This window comes from Larus michahellis, chromosome W (genome assembly GCF_964199755.1).
Source record: "Larus michahellis chromosome W, bLarMic1.1, whole genome shotgun sequence".
Lineage (NCBI taxonomy): Eukaryota > Metazoa > Chordata > Aves > Charadriiformes > Laridae > Larus > Larus michahellis.
The window spans coordinates 25,249,361-25,268,369 of record NC_133929.1 but is presented as its reverse complement, the minus strand read 5'-3'; the positions used below and the strand labels follow the sequence as shown (position 1 = coordinate 25,268,369).

At 40.9% G+C, this 19,009-nt stretch overlaps 1 protein-coding gene across 8 annotated transcripts in view; it reads left to right on the top strand.

The window, feature by feature from the left end:
• LOC141735430 (tyrosine-protein kinase Fer-like) overlaps positions 1 to 19,009 on the top strand; it is a 275,100-nt gene that overhangs the window by 237,793 nt on the left and 18,298 nt on the right. The window lies entirely within an intron of this gene.

Genomic DNA, 19,009 nt, shown 5'->3' with positions numbered 1-19,009 from the left:
AGATATTTGGGAAACGTAGGCTTTTGAGATACTCTATGCAAGAATATCAGGGAAATTACATGATACCTAAGGGATAAGAAGAACACTTCTCGAGAGGACTATGAGACTCGAGCAAGAACCTTAATGAGATTGTTCTAGTTATTCCAAAGTAGGCAAAGGGGGTCATAGGGAAGCTTAGGAAGTGTGGGTTAGATGGATGGACAGTGGGGTGGATTGAAAACTGGCTAAAAGACAGAGCTCAGAGGGTCATGATTAGGGGCACAGAGTCTGGTTGGAGGTCAGTGACAAGTGGTGTTCCCCAGGGGTCCAGTCCTGGTCAATATATTCATCAATGACCTGGATGAAGGGATAGAGTGCACCCTCAGCAAGTTCGCTGATGATACAAAGCTGGGAGGGGTGGCTGACACAGCAGAAGGCTGTGCCGCCATACAGCGAGACCTGGACAGGCTGGAGAGTTGGGCAGAGAGAAACCTTATGAAATTCATCAAGGGCAACTGTAGGGTGCTGCACTATGATGATTAGGGGACTGGAACACCTCTCTTATGAAGAAAGGCTGAGGGATTTGGGTCTCTTCAGTCTGGAAAAAAGACAACTGAGGGGGGATCTTATCAATGCTTATAAATACTTAAAGGGTAGATGTCAGGAGGATGGGGCCAGGCTCTTTTCAGTGGTGCCCGGGGACAGGACAAGAGGTAATGGGCACAAACTTGAGCATAGGAAGTTCCACCTAAACATGAGGAGGAAGTTCTTTACTTTGAGGGTGGCAGAGCCCTGGAACAGGCTGCCCAGAGAGGTGGTGGAGTCTCCAACTCTGGAGACATTCAAAACCTGCCTGGACATGTTCCTTTGCAACCTGCTCTAGGTGACCCTGCTCTGGCAGGGGGGTCGGACTAGATGATCTCCAGAGGTCCCTTCCAACCCCTGTCATTCTGTGATTCTGTGATTACCTTACTATCTTTTGTATCCACATTCTCCCTTCTATTTTGTTCAATGATGTCAGCCTTTCTTGTATATTCTTCAATATTAGGTACTAACAGCTTGAGTGTCAGTGTGTAGCGAGGGCCACCTGCTCTTTGGGGGCTGGGAGCTGCAGAGGATCTCCAGGCTGGCAGGGCATGGGCCTCACCAGACAGGGCGTGTTCCACCACCCCCAGAAAGGGAGCAGGGCAGGCTGGGGGGAAGCAGCCCCAAGTCCAGATAATAGAATCATGGAATCATAGTCTGAGTTAGAAGGGACCTTTAAAGATCATTTAGAAAGATGGAGAGAGTTTTTACCAGGGACTATAGTGATGAGACAAGGGGACAGGGTTTTAAACTGAAAGAGGGGAGATTTAGATTAGATATTACAAAGAAATTCTTTACTGTGAGGGTGGTGAGGCACTGGAACAGGTTGCCCAGAGAAGTTGTGGCTGCCCCATTCCTGGAAGTGTTCAAGGCCAGGCTGGATGGGGCTTTGAGCAGCCTGGTCTAGTGGGAGGTGTCCCTGCCCATGATCTTTAAGGTCCCTTCTAACCTAAAGCATTCTATGATTCTATGATTCTATGTACAACTAGGGTTGGGAGACTACAGATGTTTATGAAAATATCCAAGAGAGTCTCCTTGAACTACATAAGCTACTTGTTAGCCACATATTTGGTTCCATCTTGACTTCAAAACATCTGGCTGTTTCCAGTTAGATGGTTTCTTTTGCCCAGGAAAGAAAACATTTAACTACTTCTTTTGGCAACATCCACATGATAAGCTATGCTCCCTGCAAAACTGTTCCCTTATATAATCAACAGTCCTTCCAAAATCACCTCTAAATTGTAGTGATTAGTGGTCAATACCTACTAAAGAGCTGCAGTTTCATGTTACAACTTGTGCCAAATTAATAATTTGTTGAAATCAAAAGTTTACAGTCCTCCATCCTATCCCTTCCTAAGCACATATGCTCATTTCAACTGGCTTTTATAATCTTCAGATAATATATTAAGATCACTAAAATGGAAAAAAATTAACCTGTCAAAGCAGTTGAATTAGCTTAATATGTGACTGGAAAAGAACAGGAGAAAGGTAAAGCCATATAGAAAGGAAAAGGGAGCAAGGACATCACCCCACATGCTTTTTGGCAGCAGCAAGCTGTTCATTTGAATCAGACGTAATGTGAAACTACAGCCTTAACTCATTCTTTTTTCAGTGTGCATGTGAGTAAACTGCCTGCATTCCATGCCAGACAGATGATGGCTTTGAGCCTGAAGTCATACAACTTTATAGAAATGCCAATAGTTTAAATGAAGCTTGTTGCATTAATTTCTTACATCGGATACACCCTTACACATTGTTCTTTAACAAGATATTGCTAGCTTCTCACATACCATTAAGTTATCATTCAGGATAACAAAAGGATTGGGAAATCTCTAACAGCAGAAAAAAAGCCAGTTCATAAAGGACACACCAAGGGAAGTGTACAAACACATCAATTGGCTCTGCTAAATATTAGTAGCTTCTGTTACCATACACTCATGCATTCTTCTGAATGCTGTATTAGGCAAATATATTTTTTCCTCCTATATAACTAAATTTAGCTTGACAAAATTTTCCCTGCCTTCAGCCAGGAGTAGGAAAGGGGCGACTGTGTGTATTCGATTGCCTGGCACATTGGATCCACAGAAGTATAAGGCTCTGGTGGACACTGGTGCACAGTGTACCCAAATGTCATCAGGATATAAAGGTGCAGAACCCATTTGGATTTCTGGAGTGACAGGGTTATCCTAACAGTTGTCTGTGTTGGAGGCTAAGGTGAGCCTAACAGGGAACAAGTGGCAAAAGCATCCTATTGTGACCAGCCCAGAGGCCCCGTGTATTCTTGGCATAGACTACCTCAGGATAAGGTACTTCAAGGACCCAAAAGGGTACCAATGGGCTTTTGGTGTAGAGAGAAGATGATTAAACAGCTGTCTGCACTGTCTGGTCTCTCAGAGGACCCCTCTCTTGTGGAGTTGCTGCAGGTCAAAGAACAGCAGGTGCTGATTGCTACTATGACAGTCAATATCACACCATGACAGTCAATATCACACCAACTGAGACTCCCTGGTTCCCATTCATGAGCTGAATCATCAATTGGAGAGCCAAGGAGCGATCAGTAAGACTCACTCACCCTTTAATAGTCCCATATGGCCAGTGCAAAAGTCTGACGGAGACTGGAGATTAACAGTGGACTATCATGACCTGAATGAAGTCATGCCACCCCTGAGTGCCACCATACCAGACATGCTGGATCTCCAATATGAACTGGAGTCAAAGGCAGCCAAGTGGCATGCTATGATTAACATTGCCAATGAATTTTTCTCAATTCCTTTGGCAGCTTAATGCAGGCCACAGTTTGCTTTCACATGGAGGGGCGTCCAATACACTTAGAATCAACTGCCCCAGGGGTGGAAGCACAGCCCTACCATTTGTCATGGACTAATCCAGACTGTAGTGGAACAGGGTGAAGCCACTGAACATCTGCAATACATCAACGACATCATTGTGTGGGGCAACAAAGCGGAAGAAGTGTTTGAGAAAGGAAAAGGAGTAATTAGGATTCTTCTGAAAGCCGATTTTGCCATAAAAAAGAGCAAGGTCAAAGGATCTGCACAAGTGATCCAGTTATTGGGTAAAAAATTGCAGGATGGACATAATCACATCCTTATGGATGTGACCAATAAGATAACAACTATGTCTCCAACAGCTAACAAGAAAGAAACACAAGCTTTCCAAGGCCTTGTAGGATTCTAGAGAATGCATATTCGAGGTTATAGTCATCTTGTGAGCCCTCTATTGAGTGATCCAAAGGAAGAAGTATTTTGAGTGGGGCCCTGAGCAACAGGAAGCCTTTGAGCAGATCAAATAGGAGATAGCTCATGCAGTAGCTTTTGGGCCAATCCGTACAGGATCAGCTGTGCAAAATGTGCTCTGCACTGCAGCTGGGGAGCATGGCCTCACCTGTAGCCATAGGTGCAACTATGAGCAAACTATAAGGCATTTATGCTGGTTTGTAGTGAGTGATGAATAAGTCTGTGTTGGCCCATTCTAAGGCACAGGCCTGTGTTAGCCTAGGTAGCCCTATGACAAGGCTTTGGCAGACTTATAGTGGATTTCAACAGTGTTGATAAGTGGGGTATCAGAACTAAAACAGGTTATCAATCAGAACTAAAATAATTAATTTTCACAATTTGCATGTCATATGCTATAAAAATAACATATTTAAAGATACAACTGGTTATACTACCTGGTTGGTAACAGAATGCCAGGTATAATGTTAGAAATAATATGAAAATTTAGAAGAAAATCCACCATTTTTAGGAGAAAATTTTACAAAAATAAACCTAAAGTCTCCTTTTTAAGTTCTATTACTTTCTGATGGTTCAGAGCTGCTCCTTCTGACATTTCTTAACTTTCCTTTCCATTATCACTACCCTTCCAGATTTCACTGCATAATTGGATAAGAAATGAATGAGAAAATTAAATTTGCAAAACTCTTGATCAGGAAGTAAAATATTTGTTCTTGTTACAGCATTGGTAAAACAACTGTTTTACTAGTAAGATGGTATTGATGGTTTTATATATTTCAGTGAGTAACAATGAATATATTCCTCATAATCTCAGATAATGGTCAGGTCTTTCTGCCATGTGGAACTCATGTTAGGATCACAAGGTTCAGGAGAAGGTCCAAAAGGGTGACTCAAAATATGTGTTTAGAATATTGTATGATACTGTAGTAGAATACTGTATACAATGCATATAGATATGTGATCTGTTCTTCTAGAACAGTATTTATTTTTTACTATGGTGAGATGGCTCTTCTTGTTGCATTTAAGAACAAATACAATAAAATCCTTGCATTAAAAAACTTTGTGTTTTATAGACTTAATAAAATGGTAAGTTAAATGTCAAAAGTTGTTAAAGAAAGGATAAGAGTTATCATAAGAGGTAAGAAGTAATTCTTAGGTTGCCAACACAATTCACAATGGGATGGCCTACACGGCACCAGGCTTGTTGGCATCAGACAGGGCTCATCTTTCTGAAAGGGGGAAGAGGGTGTTTGCTCATGAGCTAGCAGGGCTCATTGACCGAGCTTTAAACTAGGCTTGTTGGGGGAGGGGGATGCTGCCTGGCTTGCTCGTGACAAGCCAAGGGACGATGCTCCAAGGTCTGAGGGGTAGCTCACTAGTGAAGGCCCTCAACCTGTTGCTCCGAGATGTGCTGGGTATGCTGCAGCACACTCGAAGTCTTATGGGGACGAGACAGGGGCTCCTGAGGAGATAGGAACCGGGCAGTCCGTGGAGCTGCACCTGGGGATGGATGAAGACCCAACGGAGAGCTTATGGGTCAAGATTAAAGGGAATGCAGGGGCAGGTGCCATTACGGTAGGCATCTGCTACAGGCCACCTCACCAGGACGACAGAGCGGATGAGGCCCTCCATAGACAGATAGGAGCGGCATCGTGTTCACAGACCCTGGCCCTCATGGGGGACTTCAACCACCCCGATATCTGTTGGAAGGACAACACAGCGGGGCACAAGAAATCCAGGAAGTTCTTGGAATGTGTCGATGACAACTTTCTTCTTCAAATGGTAGAGGAGCCAACGAGGAGAGGAGCGATGCCGGACCTTGTCCTTACCAACAAGGAGGGGCTGGTGGGGAGTGTCAAGCTCAAGGGTAGCCTCGGCTGCAGTGATCATGAAATGGTAGAATTCAAGATCCTTCGGGCAGCGAGGAGAGCACGCAGCAAACTCACTATCCTGGACTTCAGGAGAGCAGACTTTGGCCTCTTGAGGGACCTGCTTGGCAGGGTAACATGGGAAAAAGCACTGGAGGGAAGAGGGGCCCAAGAGAGCTGGTTAGTATTCAAGGATCACCTCCTCCAAGCTCAGCAGCGATGTATCCCAAAAAAGAAGTAGTCAGGCAAAAAAGCCATCAGGCCTGCATGGATTAACAAAGAGCTCCTGGACAAGCTCAAAAGCAAAAAGGAGGCCTACAGAGGGTGGAAGCAGGGACGGGTTGACTGGGTGGAATACAGAGAAACTGTCCGAGTGGCCAGGAACCAGATTAGGCAAGCTAAAGCCCAGATAGAATTAAATCTGGCTAGGGACATCAAGGATAACAAGAAAAACTTCTATAAGTACGTCAGGGGTAAAGGCAAGACTAGGGAAGATGTGGGCCCTCTCCAGAAGGAAACAGGAGACCTGGTCACCCAGGATATGGAGAAGGCTGAGGTGCTGAATGACTTTTTCGCCTCGGTCTTCACCGGCAAGGGCTCCAACCACACCACCCAAGTTGCAGGATGCAAAGGCAGGGTTTATGAGAATGAAGAACCGCCCACTATAGGAGAAGATCAGGTTCAGGACCATCTGAGGAACCTGAAGGTGCATAAGTCCATGGGTGCAGATGAAATCCACCCACGGGTCCTGAGGGAGCTGGCAGATGAAGTTGCTAAGCCGCTTTCCATTATATTTGAAAAGTCGTGGCAGTCCGGTGAAGTTCCCAGTGACTGGAAAAGGGGAAACATAACCCCCATTTTCAAAAAGGGAAAAAAGGAAGACCCGGGAAACTACAGGCCGGTCAGTCTCATCTCTGTGCCTGGCAAGATCATGGAGCAGATCCTCCCGGAATCTCTGCTAAGGCACATGGAAAATAAGGAGGTGATTGGTGACAGCCAACATGGCTTCACCAAAGGCAAATCGTGCCTGACAAATTTGGTGGCCTTCTATGATGTTGCCACAGCACTGGTAGATAAGGGGAGAGCAACCGATGTCATCTACCTGGACTTATGCAAAGCATTTGACACTGTCCCGAATGACATCCTTGTCTCTAAATTGGAGAGACATGGATTTGATGGATGGACCGCTCAGTGGATAAGGAACTGGCTATATGGCTGCACTCAAAGGGTTGCAGTCAATGGCTCAATGTCCAAGTGGAAACCAGTGATGAGTGCCATTCCTCAGGGGTCAGTACTGGGACCAGTGCTGTTTAACATCTTTGTTGGTGACATGGACAGTGAGATTGTGTGCACCCTCAGCAAGGTTGCCAACGACCCCAAGCTGTGTGGCACGGTCAACACACTGGAGGGGAGGGATGCCATCTAGAGGGACCTGGACAGGCTTGAGAGGTGGGCCCGTCCCAACCTCATGAAGCTCAACCAGGCCCAGTGCAAGGTCCTGCACCTGGGTCATGGCAATCCCAGGCACAAATAAAGGTTGAGCAGAGAATGGCTTGAGAGCAGCCCTGAGGAGAAGGACTTGGGGGTGCTGGTGGATGAGAAGCTCAACATGAGCAGGCAATGTGCACTTGCAGCCCAGAAAGCCAACTGCATCCTGGGCTGCATCAAAAGAACCATGGCCAGCAGGTCAAGGGAGGTGATTCTGCCCCTCTACTCTGCTCTCGTGAGACCCCACCTGGAGTACTGCATCCAGCTTTGGATTCCTCAGCACAAGAAGGACGTGGACCTGTTGGAGCAAGTCCAGAGGAGGGCCACGAAGATGATCAGAAGGCTGGAGCACCTCTCCTATGAGAACAGGCTGAGAGAGTTGGGGTTGTTCAGCCTGGAGAAGAGAAGGCTCCAGGGAGACCTTATTGCAGCCTTCCAGTACCTAAAGGGGGCCTACAGGAAGGATGGGGAGGGACTCTTTATCAGGGAGTGGAGTGATAGGACACGGGGTAATGGCCTCAAACTGAAAGAGGGTAGATTTAGATTGGATATCAGGAAGAAATTCTTTACTGTAAGGGTGGTGAAGCACTGGAACAGGTTGTCCAGGGAGGTTGTGGATGCCCCATTCCTGGAGGTGTTCAAGGCCAGGCTGGATGAGGCTTTGAGCAGCCTGGTCTAGTGGGACGTGTCCCTGCCCATGGCAGGGGGTTGGAACTAGATGATCTTTAAGGTCCCTTCCAACCCGAACCATTCTGTCATAAGAATTTTGAGACGAGATTTAGATTTTTTTCTTGTTATAACATATGCATATTATGAAAAATATTTTTTTTGCCTTTGTGGAGTTGAGTCAGTATATCTTTTTCTCATGAGATATCCCTGATACAGAAGATTCCATCTAAAAAAAAAAGAGTAAGCTTTGCTAGAAATAAGGTAAATAGGATTGAAAGAAATGTATGTAAATTTTCTTAGTCTCCCTCATTCTGTTTAACAAGCTGTAGCATTGTGAGTGTTTGTATTTGAATTATGTTAGGGTTGTTTTTGTTAACTTCAATACCACTTTCTTGTTTATAAATTTTATGAATTTACAAGTACTATTCAGGTAATTTCAATTGAATAACACCTTTTTAGAATAATAAATTACTCACTGAATGAGAGCAAGAGGATGTCCTTAATTAAGAAATGGAAAAAATAAGAAATGAGAGTATAGGATATTGAAACTAACATTAAAATAATATACAACCCATGTTTGAGAAAGCTGTTGTGGTGATCAATAAAATCTTACAGCTTTCCTATATGGTATAAATAATATCCTCTGTATTCTCATGGTCCTATTACAATGGAGAATAACTGAGGAAATATAATTACTTTGTATGCTGAATGTCGAAAGTTTAGTGACATCTACTGTTTAAATAACAAGCCTTAAATTCTGTTATGGTTTGAGAAAACCCATAACAATTTATTGTCATTTAGACAATTATTCTATCACCCGATGACCCCTCCCCACCCAAGAAGGGGAATCGGGAAAAGCAAGGAAACACAAGGGTTGAAATATAAATAGATGTAATAGGATAAGACTAAATAGTTAACATTAATAATACTAAAGAACCAATATCGATCCCAATACCAATATAAAATATACAAAGATTATACTCAGCCAGTTATATCAGTAGGAAGCTGTGCACTCCCAGCAGTGGACAACAAATGTCAGACACTGTGAGCGCTACGGCTTTGGGAGGAAGGGAAGGCCTCAGGGGTCTGGCACTGGGGCAAGGAGTTCTCTGGACCGTCGCCATCAAGGGAGAGTGAGCACTAGGCAGCAAACTTTCTAATTTATATCGAATGTGATGTTCATGGTATGAAATAATCCTGTTGGCCAGCTTGGGTCAAGTGCCCAGGTCTCACTTCTCCCCATCCCTGCACCTGGCAAGGTTCGAAAACACTGAGACCTTGAATCCCACATAGCCTAGCTGGCTATAAAGTAAATATTGTCACAAACTCAGACACTAGAGTCTTCCAAAAATGCAGTTTTCACAAGCATTAGAAGAGAAATTAGTCCTGTGTCGCTCAAACCAGGACAATTCATAGAATGTGAATTTGTCTTGTGTTATCAATAAAAGGATATGTTCTGGAATTATTGTCGTAGGACATACCTTTATACTTTATTCAAGAGCAACTACAGAAAAGAAAATGTTATACTTTTGACATGTATGTAACACAGTAAGTATGTTGCTATCATCTAGAACATTTAGACATTTCTACCTCATATCTTCATTTCAATTACACAGGATTCATTTTTAGCTGTTCTATGTGCTCTTAGCTTTCATTGTTCTCAACAGGAATTTTAATTTCCCTGTGCTTGCTATTGAATTTTTAAGAGATAGAACATGAAGTTCCAGTATGCCAATAGATGTGTTCTTCCAGATTTTGTTATTTTGTGCAAACTGGATTATTTGAGTAGGAAAAGACATAATTTGCAAGTTACTTTCAAATTCCCTAATTTCTTCCAGAGAGAAAAATGTACACTAATATTGAACAATTTAAACATTTACATGCTCTTTCAGGAAAAGCTCCATTATCCACTTTCTTATATACTCCACTCCCATTTCTTAAACAATGCTTTTTGAAAGGTTTTAAAAGTATATTTTGGAGAACATCATAGTTTTAATAATAATAATTGAAAGGAAATGGTAAGGTGTGAATCTGAAACTATGAAGACATATCATTAAAAATTTAAATCATTATTCAACCAAGGGTCCTAACCTCCCACTGAAATTGAATACTAAATGAAAAGCTCAGACTTTTTATAGACAGATGAACTTTCATTCCATGAAATAGAAATTAATTCATTTGCTTTTAACACTAGCTATCTGGTCATATTTTAAAAAATATTGATTTGCTTACCATCTTTGTAGTAAGAATTTTACTATTGTAGTGAAAAATTAACCGATTCCACAGAGCAAAGTCTAATTGCAGGAGACATGTCAAAACCAGCGTTGTATGTGTACATTGGTGCATTAAATATAACTTGCCATGATGAAATCAACAGAAAAAAATGTCATTGAGTTCAGATGGAAAACAAGTAGACCCGGAGATGATAATAATTGTTTTTGCTATACTTCAGATACATTATTGTGGTCAGTTGACCCTGGCTGGATGCCAGGTGCCCACCAAAGCCGCTCTATTACTCCCCCTCCCCAACTGGACAGGAGAAAAAATAAAACAAAAGGCTCGTGGGTTGAGATAAGGACAGGGAGATCACTCAGCAATTACCGTCACAGACAAAACAGATGCTACCGGGGGAAATTGATTTAATTTATTACCAATCCAATCAGAGTAGGGTAATGAGAAATAAAAACTAAATCTTAAAACACCTTCCCCCCAACCCTCACTTCTTCCCAGGCCAAGAGGCGCGGGGGACAGGGAATGGGGGTTGTGGTGAGTTCATCACAGGTTGTCTCTGCTGCTCCTTCCTCCTTAGGGGGAGGACTCTTCACACTCTTCCCCTGCTCCAGTGTGGGGTCCCTCCCAAGGGAGACAGTTCTCCATGAACTTCTCCAATGTGAGTCCTTCCATGGGGTGCAGTCCTTCAGGAACAGACTGCTCCAGCGTGGGTCCCCCAACGGGGTCAGAAGTCCTGCCAGCAAACCAGAGTGGGGTACTCTCTGCACAGGGCTACGGGGCCTGCTCCATCACAGGCTCTCCACAGAATCACAGCCTCCTTCGGGCATACACCTGCTATGGCATGGGGTCCTCCATGGACTGCAGGTGGATATCTGCTCCACCGTTAACCTCCATGAGCTGCAGGGGGACAACCTGCCTCACCATGGGCTTCAGGGGAATCTCTTCACCATGGGTTGCAGGGGAATCTCTGCTCTGGCACCTGGTGCACCTCCTCCCCCTCCTTCACTGACCTTGGTTTCTACATAGTTGTTTCTCTACCTCCTCTCTCCTGGTTGCTGTCACACAGTTGGTTTTTTTTCCCCTTCTTAAATATGTTATCACAGAGGCACTACCACCATTGCTGATTGGCTCTATTTGACATAGGGGAAGCTTCTAGCAGCTTCTCACAGAAGCTACCCCTGTAGGCCCCCTGCTACCAAAACCTTGCCACACAAACACAATACAGTTATTTAACAAGTTGCCATGAAGTTACAGTAGCGTTACTTATTTTTACCTATTTACTGTATTTTAGAGTTCAAAGTTTCATGTTAAATCTGTTCAGAAAGTTTAGAGGCCCTCTTGTATATACCATCAAATACCAACACTTCATAGCCAGGAGATGTAAGAATGCATGGTTCCGGCTGATTGGTAGTGATGGTAGTTTCACAGATTTTTTAAGCTATTTTTTAAATAATTTGTAGCAAAAAGAAAGATGGATTGCAGGATTTAATTTTTACAGTGGGTAAAGGAGGCATTAGTGCAGGTGATGAACAACCAATTAGATCATAGGATAAGAAAAGAACAGAAGTAGATGGATTAGGGAAGGGGGGAAGAAGGGCACCCAAGAAGGTCACCTCAGAAATGAGATATGTAATTCTTCTCTGAGCATAGACCATTGACCAAAAAGTAAGTATATGCATCAATATTTGTTAAGCAAAGCCAAAACACTCTTTAATGTACACTGATACTTTTCTTTCCAATGTATAACTTTTTCTGGGTTTACCTTAGAATGGAAAATTCTAGTTATTGTTTCTAGAAAAGGAAATATATGCTGCACTGAGATATAACATATTGGTTCAATATTTTATTGGCTCCCTGATACTGATTCTTGATAGTCCAAAGAGGAGTGTATCGCAGGTGTCTCAGACAGGAAACCAATTTTAATTGACAATGTTTAGGCTGTATGTCAGTGAAGATGATTAATAATTTCCTATATTGCTTTTATGAGAAAAATAAACATATTTTGCTTTTCTACTTGCTCGTGTACACACATATATGCATACAAGGTTATAGCTGTTTTGTGAATTTGATAAATATTTATCTACTGCTGTGTTTTTAGTTGGTTGGTTGGTTGTCCCCCACAATAAAACCAATGATTATATACCTTACTCTAGTGTAGCTGTTCCCTGTGTCTTGAGAGGTTTTTCAGAAGCGCTTCAGGGCCTTACATTGCTATAGTTTTATCAATTAAATATTATATTCAGTGTAGGTGTGTGGCTGTGTACACAGTGAAAAATAGCAAGATGGAGGTAGAACATAACATAGGTTTTAGTTTTCCTCCATGAAAAATTTGATTTTTAAGTTTATCCAACTGAAAAGCATTATGTTTTAGAGGGTATGTTACTTCTGCATGACCACAGATGGCATTTAGTTCTACATATCAAATAACTAAGTAATTACTGTTTTCCAACCTATTGTTAATCTTTCTTAGGGCATCAAGATATTGTTCTCATAAAGCTGAGAGAAGGTTAGGTAAGGTTATTTATCTTCAGCTCTATTGAAAGTTAGATTCAGTTCCAATAGATATTGGTAAAAAAAAGACTTTGAACAAATTTGAGCAAATGCATCCATCAGGAATTGAATCCAGTTGGATCATACATCTTAAGGAACCACATTTAGTTAAAATTAATAAAATAAAACATACAGTAAGCTAAGTGCATGTTATTTTCTTTCACTTTTTGTCATTGCTCTGTAGTTTTCAGCCTCTTTCTATCTTTTTTTGGCAGAATTATTGTGTGAGGACATGCTTTTATGAAACATTTTTATACCACTGTGAGTACTGACTGAAAGAGGGACTTACTCTGTCATAGGATATTTCAAAATTCCTTATGTAAGGCTGCAGTCAGTGAAGAAAGTCTTATTGGCATGTTAACTGATTTGGAAGATTAAGAGAGATCATCAAGGTACATGGTGCTGTAAGAATTGTTGAATCAACGTTACAGTATTTTGTTGTTCACAGATTGAAGCTGAGTCACTCAAGTCTGCCAAAAAAAGATCAGAAACCTGGCAAAGTTGGATATCAGATACTTCATCAAATCTCATGGGTTCTGGGAAATAAAAATAAACCAGTGAAACAAGGGCCAAGTCCCAGTTTTAAAACACTTTACATAGAAATTAAGATGGCAGAATAAGTAACGTTACTTGATTAGAAAGGCTTCCTGCTTTTGGAGTAATTTCTGGGCAAGATTTTGGAGATCAGTATGATGAGTAAGCTTATAAATGTTCAAAAGAGGAATTTTTAAACTTACCTGCTATGAATATAACTTCTTCATAGTTAGTTGGTTACAAACATCTCCATTCCCATTTACTAATGATTGAATTGACTGTCCTGCCTATTTGGTATCATAGACCTTCCTGACACCTCATTCACTGCCAGGAAGCTGCACTTCCTTCCCATTATTGCTTATGCAGACTGTCTTCTCCTGCACATATTTATCTGGACTAGTTTGCTTATCCTGCTTGTAAGGGCATGGATGGAATCATGGACCCTCACTCCCTCCTCATTTTCTTTTACTGGGAGTACCTCTGCTCCCTTTTGTACTTCCAATAATCCTTATGGGAGCTGAAGTAACTGCTTACATGAAAAACTAGTAATAGATAAGGGCTTAATATCTTTCTAGCTTGAAATGATCAGGAATTATCATGTGCCTGAACAGAAATTCTGAGTCTCATGAAAACAAATGACAAAATTTAGATGACAGGACCTCCCATGCCTGCTATTGTCTTAAGTTGAATTAAAGTGCGAAATAATATTACTGTGGTTACAGATATACTTATCTTAGTTATTTATTAATTTGTTTTAATCTGCAAGTGTTTGTTTAACTTCTCAGTTTATATTGGTTTTATTCTATAAAACAGCTGGACTTGAATTGTAATTGAAATTAGTTTGTAAGTAAATAACTGTCTTTCCTACCACAAGAGAGCATTGTAAGCTTCAGAAAGAGTCAAGCAGAGGGAGCCCTCAGAAAAATTTAAAAGTTGTGGAAGATTTTCCAATGTAAAATATAAAGACATATTTTCATCCTTAAATATACAATTACAGCTTTTTTTTTAACCAGGAAGTAGCCACTATATTGAAGTGCTTCAGCTTCCTTTTGGAGTCTTGCTATAAGCAACTGCTATAGTGCCTGGTAATCTTTTATATTTCACAGTGAGCCAGCATTTTTCTTTGACAGTTTATTCTATGATAGTTTTAATCTATTCTTTAAACTCACACAGTTCACTCCTACTGGTATTTTGATGCTTTGCAGTAGATGTTGTCCAAACTTTGAGCTGGAAGGTAGGGCAGTCATCAGGCACACTGATGTAACTCAAAATGCCATGAGGAGGAACAGAAATAATATGGAGTCTTTTGTGAGCAATGATGGCAAGGGCTCTGATGTGGCACCAATATGTTGGATAAAATGGTGCTCCCTAGAGAAGCCTACAGTTTAGGAAGCCAAAATTTGTATGATAGCTTTGCTGCACACAGTTTGGGACCATGTTTGGCACAGGAGACCAGACTACATTTAATCCTAAGTAAACCTCTCTGACTTCGTATAATGGAAATCTGAGGAGCCTCAGCACCAGCTACTTCAGTCTGTTTATCTGCTTCTCTTGCACTGAATTATTTTATAATGTAAACATACCTGTTGGACACAATTCAGATCCACTTCAGCTAATTTACACTTCTGATATGCATATTAATGACAAATTTATTTCCTATCTAGCATAGCATATTATTCATATCCCCTTTTTCAGAGTTAGCATAAAGAATTATAATAGGTATCCACACACTAGAAATAGATAGTCTGTAAGGCAGTGGTGAGTCACATTGAACAGAATACTACATGCAGCTCTGGACACCGATATAAAAAGCGGTAAATAAACTGGTAATTCAGAAAAAAGCAAAAACTATAGGCAAAATTCACATCCAGAGAAAGCTAAATGATAAAATTGCAAAGGAGAAAAGGTACTTGATTTAAATAATCCAATAAATGTAGTAAACTGCAATGTGATTAAAAGTAAGAAAGGAAAAAAAGTCTGATTATTGGGCAATCTAATTTAAAAAGTTTGAAAATGGAACCTGAAATTCTATCACTTGTAGTATATATATATATCATAGAATAGTTTGGGTTGGAAAGGGACTTTAAAAATCCTCTAGTCTAACCCCCTGCCATGGGCAGGGACATCTTCAACTAGACCAGGTTGCTCAAAGGCCCATCCAACCTGACCTTGAACACCTCCAGAGAAGGGGCATCCTCAGCTTCTCTGGGCAACCTGTTCCAGTGTCTCATCATCCTCATTGTAAAGAATTTTTTCCTTATGTCCAATCTAAATCTATCCTCTTTCAGTTTAAAACTCTTGCCCCTTTTCCTGTCACTACAGGCCCTGTTAAAAAGTCTCTCTCTGTCTTTCTTATAAGCCCCCTTTATATATTGAAAGACTGCAATAAGGTCTCCCCGAAGCCTTCTCTTCTCCAGACTGAACAACCCCAAATCTCTTGGCCTTTCTTCATAGGCCTTTCTTCATGTAGCCTTTCTTCAACGTACCTGTAAAAGCTCTTCTTAATATTCTTCACATCCCTTGACAAATTCAGCTCCAGCTGTGCCTTAGCTTTCCTAATCCCATCCCTATGCATCCAGGCAGCATCTCTATATTCTTCCCAGGATACGTGTCCCTGGTTCCACTGCCTGTGCATTTCCTTCTTACATTTCAGTTTGACCAGGAGGTCCTTACTCAGCCATACTGGTCTCCTGCCTTCTTTTCCCGATTTCTTACACATGGGAATCAAGAGATCTTGTGCTCTAAGATAGATGTCCTTAAAGAGCTGACAGCTCTCTTCTGCTCCTTTGTCCCTGAGGGCAGCTTCCTCAGGGGATCCCATCCACTAATTCTTTAAACAACTGAATGTTTGCTCTCCTAAAATTCAGGGTCCTGACTCTGCTCTTCACCTGGCCCATTTCCCTCAAGACTGTGAATTGTGTGTGTATGTCTGTGTGTCTAAAGTAAACTTCAGCCAAGTTATATAAAATTAACATTTAGATTTGGAGAATGTCTTTCTCTTTTTACGATACTAGTTGTCATGACTGCTTCCCCAAAATACTAACTATGTGCTGTCAAAGTAAACTGGTATTTTTATTCTTTACTTTAAAAAGGGAATTTAGTTTGTCCTATCACCAGGTAATTGCTTTGGTTTTGTAAATTCTTAGGCCCCACTTTTCTATGCATGACTCCCCTGTGTTATATCAATACATTTGCAGAGCAGGTTTGCAGAATGCTTTCCTCTCAAGAAATTATGTGTTCTTCAGAAAAACTAAATTCCTGATTCTGTTAAGTTATTTAACTTTAGTAGAGCCAGGATTTCACACTGTGGATCGTATTTACAGTAAATAGTTAAGAAGTGGGCACTGACTGTTTTTAACTGTATGGAAAATACTTTTTTCCTTTCTAATTTTTATATTGAAAGATTTAGCTCACAACTCCATTAGCAGTTTCATAATGTTCCAGTCTCATGTCTTTCACCTTTTCTTCTTTGTAATGAGTTAGAGACCAGTTTCTACCCTGAGATTTGCTTTCATCTTTAAAGGCTAAGCAGACTTACGTTTGACTTGCATTTCCAAATGACACGTACAGAACTTTAGTCCCATAGAAGTTGCATCTGTATTGCAATGACTATTCTATGCATTTTACATTACAGCCATCACAGCTGCTGTTCACCCTTCTTTTCCCTAAATATTTCATATGCTCTAGCTTAATGTTTTTCAGAGAAACAGAGGTCCGGGAGAGCAGACAAATCTATTCACCAGTAATGTGATTATAAATTGCAAACAAGGCTAGAAGGGTAAAATTCAAAAAATCCAGGGACTTATGTAATTATTATATTTTGGTCAGAGTCCATCTTGGATAATCACTTTTTGGATACTTAATTTTCCTTATAATTCAGTTGGATATCAAATAATTTTAAATTAATATTAAAAATGTTATGGTTATCAAATTTATACATATTTGTGCCTGTTATGCTCTGCAGTGTTTCAGGCAGTTCAAGAGCATAGGAATGGCTGCATTTCATTTGAATAAAGTTTTTCTATAGATCATCTCACATAGGAAATATTGAAATCCAAGAGGCGATCCAGCAGTGGTATTATTCCTGTGTGTGGCATTAGGTATTCCTAAGTCTCACATTTTGCTCAGCACATTACATGCCATCAGATGCACATGGGAAAAATGTGTTACAAAAATCAACAGGGATATCAATGCAATGACTATATTATAGACTAAAATGACTATGATGCAGTTTTCATCAAAATAATTGTTCAGAAAAATACAAACAATAACTATTAAATTCTTAAAAAGTTGAAAAACAATGCAGATGAAAAAAAACCTGTAGATGCTGCTGATTGATAGGAACATTTCTGTCCCACATGCAGATATTGTGAAGGTAACCACAGAAATAGGGAAATGTTGGGAGGAATAGATCATATATTGTTTTATTGCTCTGTTTCCATGTTCTCAGTCTGCTATGATGATATTTGCTTCTCTTCAGGAACTGTTAATTGTCTACCACACCCATCTTTGCCTCTTTTAAAATAGCTAGTACAGAAATCTTGTTTTACTAGAAAAATGGAGAATACATGGTAACTTACCTGAGTAAAACTCAAAGAAGGTAAAAGTTTTACAATGTGTCAATAGATCTGTATACTTACTGGAGCCTTCTCTGGGCTGCAAGCAGTAAGTTTACAGTTGTTTAATTTTCCTCCATTATTACCTCTGTAGGTGACAGGTGCCATATAATGTGTGGTAGCAACTTGTGTTTCTTCCTGATAAAAATGCACCCAGAACAGGAAGGTGAGAAAACTCCAAGAAGCAGGAGTGACCCTGTCACTCATCATAGCAGGAGGCTGGATCAGCTCCACTCTCTTCCACGTAGAAATACCAATCTCATTATTTAAAAAAAAAAAAAAAAGCATTACTTCAAAATGCAAAAATCCAGAAAATAGGAAGCCTGGGGTTTGTTTTATTTCTCTCTTCTTAACTCTGAAGTAATTTTCAGTCTCTTTTTCACAGCCATCTAGCTTAAACTGTTTCTTTTTTAATAAGATTCATAATTAACACAGTTATTCAACTCGTAGAACTAGAGTCTTCATATCAGTATTAAGAGATTAGAACAAAAAAAGAGGTGATAACATATAGAGCTTGTGCTTTACTTTAGTACTTCTAAGGGGACAGTGTATGCCCTTTGAGATATGAGTGATGTCTATCAGTCAAGAAGTAAAATAGAAAGTTTCTCTCTGAAACATAAACATATTGGGGAAGGTATTTTTCCTGAAGTCCTACTGCCACCCTTTCTACAAAAATAATTGAATGTTGTGGTTTTGGCCAAATCGGCCAATGGCCGGCGACAGATGCTCCCCCCCAGCCTCTTGCACACGGAGGGGAGGAGGAGAGATAAAGAGATTTATGAGTTTAGAAGAAACTAAACTACTTTAATAAAATAGTAATAAAATAAAAAGGAAAATAATGAAATAGATACAGTATATACAAAACCATATCGAGCTCCCAGGATGATGTCACCAGCAGGCACTGGGGAAGTCCCAGACTGGACTCAGCGACGAGTGGGAACCAGGTTCCAGAGTTGGAGTCAGGAACACACGGATCGGGATCAAAGGCAGATGAACAGACAGGGTTCTCCTCAGACGTCGTCCATTGAAGGAAAAGCGTTGACCCTTTGATCCCTCAGCTTTTATACTGAGCATGGAGCAGATGGGATGGAATATCCCTGTTGGTCAATTTTGGGTCACCTGTCCTGTCCGCTCCTCCCTGCAGGTGGGACCCCTCTACGCTTTTCCGCTTCCAACCCTCCAACAGGGCAAATAACAAAATTAGCTGACCTTGGTTGTTATAGCAATAAGTATAAGC